The 8,998-nt window shown below is 40.1% G+C and overlaps 1 pseudogene; it reads left to right on the forward strand.

Moving 5' to 3' along the window:
• Positions 1 to 2,885: 2,885 nt before the first annotated feature.
• On the forward strand, positions 2,886 to 3,638 carry LOC122116329 (annotated as a pseudogene).
• The last annotated feature ends 5,360 nt before the right edge of the window (positions 3,639 to 8,998 follow it).

The following is an 8,998-nucleotide window of genomic DNA, read 5'->3' on the forward strand; positions in this document are numbered from 1 at the left end:
CCACCCCAGACTGAGTCCCAGTGGTGGTGATCTCAGTGCCCAGGACTGTCATAGGGCATCTATCTGCAGATTGACTAGCGTTTTCCTCCTTAGCATGTATCTTTGGGAAATTTTAGGATGAGGTGGAAAGGCAGGCCAGAGGGGGTGGGGTTATTGGAATAAAAGAGTGGCCAGTGAGGATCTCTGACATATGAACTAGGTAGTATTTGGAAGGATGGCTTCCACAAGCTGTGTGCCATTCAGAGGAAGGATTCGAAGACAACTTTCTTTTTCAGATCTTTCTTACACAAATTGTGTGGTGCAGAAAGTCTCAGTCCAATGTCTGCCACACCTTAGCCCTAAGAATGAGTGGGAAAAGAGAAAAAGCTGTCCCACCTCCAAGACAAACAGATTATGAGGAAGAGGAACGTTGTTGCATGGGTGAGTATGGTCTAGAAGTTTGGCTGAGTCCTCATGGTTGTTCAGAAGTTTGTAGGTAGCCTTGCAAGAAAAATCTGGTTCAGAAACTGTTAAAATTAGACTCTACCCAAGGATGCCAACCCTATGACATTCCTATACTTCTCAAATGTAGACTTCAAAATTCAGGTAAGGGACCTGGCCACAATCACATAGTTTTTCACTAGAGGACTAGGATCCCAAGGAGATAATGTATCTAGTAATCATGCTATCAGGATGAATGCCAATGAGTTCCAGGTGGGAGCCTATGCTCCAGGGTTACTGTCCCTCACCCCTTAAGCTGGTCACATAGCCTGTTCTGCCAATAGTCATACCCAGCTCAGCCAATGGCACCTGCAGACTCCAAGGAACTAGAGCTCAGGCCCTCACTAGGCTTCCCCAGGTGGCTCGGTATGCTATCTGGCTTGAGATGTCCTTGCCTTTCAAAATTCTCCCACCCAATCCTGAAATGGTTTATTTTTGAAGACTCAGTCTGAGCTCCTCTTCTTGTCCTCCATCTTACTCACCATTCTTAAATGTATCCTTTCAGCTCCATGTTTAACGTCCTTATGCTATCAGGATGTCTCAGACTTCTCATCCAATAAATCCCACTGGGTATAGTGGTACCTGACTGTAATCCCAGCACTCAAGAGACTGAGGGAGGAGGAGCATCACAACTTCAAGCACAGCCTGAGCTACACAGTGATACCGTTGTGTGTGTGTGTATGTGTGTGTGTGTGTGTGTTTTGAGACAGGGTAAAAAAAAAGACCTAACAAATCAAATCCCAAACTAGAGTATAGTTACACACTATAACTTACCCTAAATCTCCCCATATAACTCAATTTGATTTTCCATCTCTACAGTCTTTCACCAGGACTGTTTTACTTCTATCTAGCTGCAAGTCCTCTGTTTAGTCAATGCTACCGTTTCAAGAGCTTTCAGATGGCTTTCAAAGCCATTGCATGACTTAATTCCCACCCAACTCTCCAGACACTCCCCTCCTGCCCTCTCTGCTGTAACCTGTTTACTACAATTCTGTTTTGGCCTCCCAAGTGCTGCTGTTACAGATGTGTACCACCATGCCTGGCTTCCTTCTTTGGTTTTTGATATAGAGGTCTCTCTACTCAAGTGCCCAAATGAACATTCTAATAACTCTCTACAATCTTCCTCCATGACACTCACTCCAAATGTAAGTCATTTGACTGACTGTAGATTGGCTGGATAGTCACATACTAGGGTTCAGTGAGTGAATTCTCTTTCTCTCCTACTTGTTCAACATTTTTCTTTGAGAATCCAGCCCTGCTTTTGTACTTGGCCATCTAGGAAGACACAGTTGGTAAACTTCAGTCATTCCGAAGCTGAAATGAGAATTGAGGGTGACTCCAGTCTAAGCTAGAGAGGAGCCCAGAGAGAGCTCATAAACCTGGTTAATCAAATGATGAATAGGTGTAGGTAGGGAGCATGTGTCACAGTAGCACTAGGAAGGAATGTAGAGTTCAGATGTATATGTAAAACAACTTTAAATCTTGACTTCTTTTCAGTCTTCTCCATCACAAAGCATATCCCACATGGTTCTACAAATTCACCTGTTTTGACAGACAAAGTTCCTGTTTGCCTCATGTTCACATCCATCTATTGTTCCAGGCAAGGTGCCCATGCCTAACACACAAAGGAAGGACCAGCTGAAGAACCAACCATATGGTCAGGGGTGACTGAAATGATCATTTTATCAGGCTTGGCTTGGAAAGCTAATATTTGAAAAGCTGTAGTATAGCACAGTGGCAAGTTGTAAGAAATTGCTCATTTGTTTTACACCGTATAGGTCAAACACGGAAATCATCAACATATATGGCTTATGCAGTATGACTTTTCTGTTCCCAATATGCTCTGCTTCATAGTAGGAAACTAGGTCAGGTGTTTACTCCACAGCTCTCTGGTTGAGTATGCTGTATATTTATAGGTCATAAAGGTTTAAAAGTAAAGTTACTGGCTTTTACATTTGCAGCTTAGGTTTATGTTTGTGGGTTCTACTGTAGTACAGTCATGAGTGTAACAGCAAATTGGGCCTATTAAGTTTACTTCCAGCAGGGTTTGTTGTTAGCCATAAGTAAATTAGCAAAAGGTGTGTACTGAAATGCAATCTACTCAGCTTATATGATGTGTTGTGGGAAGCTAACTACTCCAACTGGACAGTGACCAAACTGTATGAAGTGGCCTTACCTTCCATCAATGAACAGTCATTATAATCATACCAGAGAATTGTAAGGGACAGGGTTGTCTCGTAGGCTCAGTGGAGCCCTCCATCCAGGACAGCTGGCCCTTCCTGGGCCTCCCCACCCAGGCCCACAGGTCCCTTTGCCTTGTAGGCCTCTAGTGTCTGGTTTTGGGGCGAAATGAGAGCAAACCTGGGGAGGGAGCAGACTGCCGGGAAGCTGCTGGCGCTGTCAAGATGATAGAGGTATCAACAACACCTAATGCCCAGAATCTGCTACACCAGCTGCTGAACACTCCTCGAACAGGAATCTAGAAGTCTGTGGCTTAAGACTGATGGAGTCTGCCCATGATAATGGCCTCAGGATGACTATGAGACTCAGGGACTTCGAAGTAAAAGATCTCTGAGCCTGACTCAGTACTTTCGCTTTGACAGAGATTTTCTCTAAGTGTGAATTTACTGGACAGATTCCTGTCTAAAACGTAGGTACAGCCCAAGCACCTTGGGTGTGTTGTCCTGAGCTGCTTTTACTTGGCTGTAAAGTCAACAGAAGAGGAAAGGAATGTCCCTTTGGCAACTGACTTGAGCTGAATAAGTCAGTATAGATGTACAGTTTCAGACTTTGATGAGAATGGGAAAGACTGTCTTGGAGAAGGAGTGTTGGACAGTTCAAGCTACAAGGGCCTTTCAGTTTCTACAACTCTCTTCTTCCTGCATTCAGGAGATCTTGCTATCTGAAAGAAAAAATACATTTGATTTGGAAAGACTAGAAGCTCAACTTAAGTCATGTCACTGCAGGATCATATTTTCTAAAGCAAAGCCTTTGGTGTTGGCACTATTCATCATGTGCCTGGAGATCCAGGCACAGAAGATTAGAGAATTAACAGAGGGTGGTGAATGCCTTCCGAAACATTCCAAGATAAGTGGTCGGGATTTGATCTTCTGGTAAGAGCTTGTAACCAAGTGTTTAACTGAATATTCATCAAACAAGTGCTCCAAACCAAACATTCCGAAGTTGAAGTAGATTGTTTCCGGGTAGACCTTATAGGAATAAAACATTACTAGACGTCTTACTTGAAATAGTAGCATTTAATATTTTCACCTGCAATAGATGAATGCTAAAATATTGCCTAGATTATGGATTAGATAAAAATACATTATTCTAGTATTTTCTAGAAAAAAAACAATAGTGGTTTGGCAAATCAAATGGAAAAGGTGATTAAACAGACAAGATTACCTGAAAATGGTTCCTTGTGGAGATTCAATACAATCTGTATGTTTATTAAATAACTGCTTGTAGAACATATAGTTGTAACAGATAAACTAGTAAATGTTCTATTGGCTTGAAAGCATTATCTGTTAGTCACACTGATAACTGACTCTGATATATTAAAAGCGTGGAACTGCTTGAGAGTAACCCACACCCAATCAGTATGCTAAATAGAAACTGATTGTAGTTGCTATTTTTTATTTTGGGCTTTTTTAAACTGTGTTTTTTGTTTGTTTTCTTTTGGGGTTCTAGGGATCCAACCCAGGGCATTGCACTTGCTAGGCAAGTGCTTTGCACTGAGCCACATCCCAGCCTGTTGCTGTCTTTTAGAATAGACTTTTTTTTCATTTGTAAGAATGACTTAGCTCTAAAAAGAAGAGGTAAAAAGAAACCAGAAAAGGACACTGTGGAAAGAACATTGACCTTTTTCCTTTTAGAAAATAAGAGAAGCAATGTGTGTGTGTGTGTGTGTGTGTGTGTGTGTGTGTGTGTGTGTGTGTGTGTGTGTGTGTGTGTGTGTGTGTGTGTGTGTGTGTGTGTGTGTGTGTATGCCTATTAAGCTTAGTTGGCTTTGACAACTAGCTTACAGTGTTGTTTTAGGTGATGTGAGGAAAAATAGTCAGAAGACCTCAACTTTCTGTATCAACTCAAAAGCTGAGTGCAACTAGGACTTTTAGATTTTTACAGAATAAGATAGGTTTCCTTTGTTAAATATAACAATAAAATCACGGACCTTACTCATAGTAAATTTCTCAGGGGTTTAGGCACTTTACTGCAGGCTGTTGCCAAATCTGATAAAATTTATGTGAAAAATAATTTTATGAAATATTAAAACACAAGTCCTATGATGACATTCAGCAAAGTGAACGTGTGAAGTATATATTTTCATTATGAAAAATACACAGAGAAGTCTGGTGCTGGTGGCTCATGCCTGAATCCTAGCTACTCAAGAGGCTGAGATCTGAGGATCACAGTTTGAAGCTATTCTGGAAGGGAAAGTGAGACTGTTATCTCCAATTAACTACCCCCCCCTCCCCCAAAAAAAGCAAAAGTGGAGCTGTGGCTCACTAGCCTTGAGCAAAAAAGCCCTAGGACTGGCACATATTAAAAGAAAAAAGGAAGGAAGGAAGGAAGGAAGGAAATACACAGAGATGTAAAGTAAAGCAGGCCTGCTGTACTTCCACATTCCACAACGCTCATTTGATGGGGTCTAGAGCCAGTGAAGCAAACTCCAGGAGCCAGAGTTTGAGACTATTCAGTTTCAGTCCCACATTTCTTCCCCCTCCTTAGTGATTCTGAGGATAGAACCCAGGGCATTAGCACATGCTAGGCAAGCACTCTGTCATGGAGCTATATTCCCAGACCTTATATTATTGTTTCAACCATGCTTTAAAAAGTAAATACAGCCAAACTTCTGAAAACTGGATTTGGCCTGTGGACTACAGTTTGCCAACCTCTGGGCTGGAGCTCTTTGATAGTGTAATAATTAAAAAAATCTTTTTCTTTCAGGTTGCAAAGGATCTCTGTATTTTTATTTTTATTTATTTTTTTCGTTGGTCATGGGGCTTGAACTCTGGGCCTGGACGCTGTCCCTCAGCTCTTCAGCTCAAGGCGAGCACTCTACCACTTGAGCTACAGTGCCACTTCGGTCTTTCCTGCCTGGGCTGGCTTTGAACCTTGATCCTCAGATCTCAGCCTCCTGAGTAGCTAGGATTACAGGTGTGAGCCACTGGTGCCCGGCTTTGATCTCTGTATTTTTTACAGAGAACTATATGTGCTTAAAATTTTCTCTAATAAAGGTGCTCTGTGGCAACCTTAGAATAAATTCTGCAAACTCAATTTAAACTTGATGATCTAACATTAACAGAAGTTTCAGAAACTTTATGACAATTTTGTGAATATTCAAGTTACCAATGACTCAATCTAGTTCAAGTATAAACAGTGTGCTCTTTAAAGCAACAGGGCAGATCACCATGAGCCAAGCTGTGCAGTGCAACCTGTTGTTGGCTCAACAACAATGACAGCAGCTAAGCTAACAGAGTGAGAGGATGTAAAGTCACTTACAGTCCTGTAAGTGAATTCCTTGATTTGGACTTAAGGATTTTCCAGTATGGAATATGATGATCAATCTTTTCTACACTAGCGGCCAACCTGAACAGGTAGTAATTTGTTGGATTTAATTATAAATGAAGACTCTGAGAAACATTGGACATTTGCATTGTATTAGAAATTGGGTAGCTAAGAATACTGGCTGAATTCTTCAGGGATCTGATTGCCTATCCAACAAAGGACTTGCCTTGTGCTGGTCTCTCTTATAATCCTTACTTTTCTTTCAACATTGTTGAAAGTTTCAGGCAAAGGTTTATAGTCCAAGGCCAGAGTTTTATCTTCAGGGAAGTAGTATCCTGTGTGGATATGAAGCTGACTGGACTGGTAGTTTTGGAGACAAGGTTTAAGTCCAGTTAAGCACAATCATACAGGTTCTCAGCAACACCAGCAACTCCGGTTCTCCCGCCACCGCCATCCCCCCAATGGAAAAAAGAGCCAATGGTGGTTCACACCTTTAATCCTAGCTACTTGGGACACCAGGAGGATCTGAGACCTCATCTCAAAAACATTATAGCAAGTATGCAAGTGTATGTGAGGCCTTGGGTTCAAATGTCAGAATCTGAATACATGATTAAAAAAAAAATCAAGGAAATGATGTTAGCCTTCCCTCCAAATCATCCTTCTTAAAGGAAGTACAAGTTTAAAAAGCAGCACTGCAGTTTCCTATTACATGAATCATGTTTGTTTTTTCAAATCACTTTACAGCTCTTTCCTTATTTAGTTGCAAATGGTCACAACAGTGAAAAGGCTGTAATCCTCAGACATGAAACACAAGACATGTCAAACTAATTATATAATACCTTTCTTTGAATGATGTAAAATATAAGACAGAAGTAGATCTGTAAATAGCTACAAAACTGTCAATTTGGGTTAAAATGTTCTCTTTGAAACATGTTTTAACAAAATGCTTAAATAGGGATACAGGTTGACTCACTGCAACAATGAGATGCACAAGACACTATGTTGAAAAACAAACTTTACGATTTAGGTTGGGGAGGGAAGGGATGGTAGGGGAAAAACAAAGGAGGAGGTAACAATGCTTGATAGGAAATGGACTCATTACCTTGCTCAAGTAACTGTAACCCTTCTGTACAGTATTTTTACAATAAAAAACATAAAAAACAAGAAACATGTTTTACACAAATGCTTATCCAGTAGCATATCATACTCCACAGGCCAAAAGAACTTCCTATCTTATAAATTGGAATTGGAAGCTGAAAACATCATATTTAGCAACAATTGAGAAATTGCTTTTAAGAGCAAAACAACGTGGAACTCATAGGACTCAGAAGAGAAACTTACATTATTAGACCCTTTAGGGATATTAATTAAATTCAGAACATACTTGTATAACAGGATTTACTTTTATAAGCATTCAGAGATTTTCATGCCCTAGGTACTGGTTTTTTTGGTTCTCAATTTTGTCTGAGTCATACCTTCTCTTCCCAGTATAAGAAAAACTCTGTAAATAACACCCAGATTATTCTAGGATTTTGCATTTTTGGTTAAATCATAATATCTCTATCTACTATTTGAAATCCCTCCAGCTGATCAGTATATCATAAAGGTAAGATATCTCTTCAGCAGGTGGGATGTTTTAGGAAAGCTCATGTTGGAGGTATGGGAAAAACTGATTAATCAGATTAAGACAAACACTTTCACCTAGTTTTTACTTAAAAAAAAACACCAAAAAATCAAAAACAGCGAATTGCTTTTAGTTTCCAAAGTGGAAATGGCAGCATGCGTATATTCAAAGGTGAGGAAACTGCTTCGTGCACAAAGTCCTAAAGTATTAATGTTTTATAAAATGGAATTTGTTCCAGGCTCACACTCTTTACATCAGTCACTTGATGCTAAGGTAAGCACCTTTTAACATCAGGTAACTTACAAATTACTACTTGCTCAGTAGGAAACAGACTTTTGCTATATTCTAGCTAAGAGGAAGTTTTCTATGCAAATGAAGAGGAGGGAGGTAAATAGACATCTAACTCTGTAAAATCCACTCAGAATCCAAGAAGTTAAAAAAGAAAGCCATTGAAATAAAGGCAAATTAGCAATAGTTTATAGATCATCAGTGATTTCACACAATTGGGGCACAGAAACAAAGTTTTCAATATGTTATTTTGTGCTAATTAGAAGGGCCACAATGTCAGGTACAATGGTCCTGGAAATGTAAAGATTTCAGTTTTCATTGAACACATATAAATTGTTTTATTCTAGGCTTTACTGTAGTCCTGCTTTACAACTGACATAAAGGTCTTTAAGATATGGCTATCCAGAGATGCCCATAGCTCTCCAGTGAGGTGTGGGGCAGTTTACTGAAAAAGTAACCACTGGTGGTGGTGAGTGAATGGCACATTGAACAAACTGCTCTAAATGGCAGTCTTGGGGTGTGCTCTCAGTGCCAGTAACCTGACCTCTATCCTGCACAACTTCTGTTTTACAATGTTGCAGCATTGTCAGGAAAGTTGTGTCTTTGTTCCTATACAGAAATTCCTTGTTCCTATGACCAAATCCTTTGTTCCTATATAATTTTTTCCCCTCAGTACTGAGGTTTAAATTCAAGGCTTCATGCTTGCTAGGCAGGTGTTGTACTACTTGAACCGTGTCTCCAATGCCCAATACAGAAATTTTTTTGTAAGGAATATTTGACTGAATGTTACAAAAATAAATTCAGCTGGGTGCTGATGGCACACATCTATAATCCTAGCTACTCAGGAGGCTGAGATCTGAGGATCTTGGTTCAAAGCCAGCCCAGAGAGGAATGTGTGTTAGGCTCTTATTTCTAATCACGAGAAAACTGCAAGTGAGTAGAGCTGTGGCTCAAAGTTGTAGAACACTAGAATTGAACAGAAAGTTGCCCAGGCCCTGACTTCAAGCCCCATGATCAACAAAACCAAACAAAACATTCATTAAAAAGTGACAGTCCAAAGTAGTTGCAAGTGAATGTAGCAATATATGAAGTTAGAAT

The sequence above is a fragment of the Dipodomys spectabilis genome, unplaced genomic scaffold (assembly GCF_019054845.1).
Source record: "Dipodomys spectabilis isolate Male_0828 unplaced genomic scaffold, ASM1905484v1 ptg000003l, whole genome shotgun sequence".
In the NCBI taxonomy this organism is placed as follows: Eukaryota; Metazoa; Chordata; class Mammalia; order Rodentia; family Heteromyidae; genus Dipodomys; species Dipodomys spectabilis.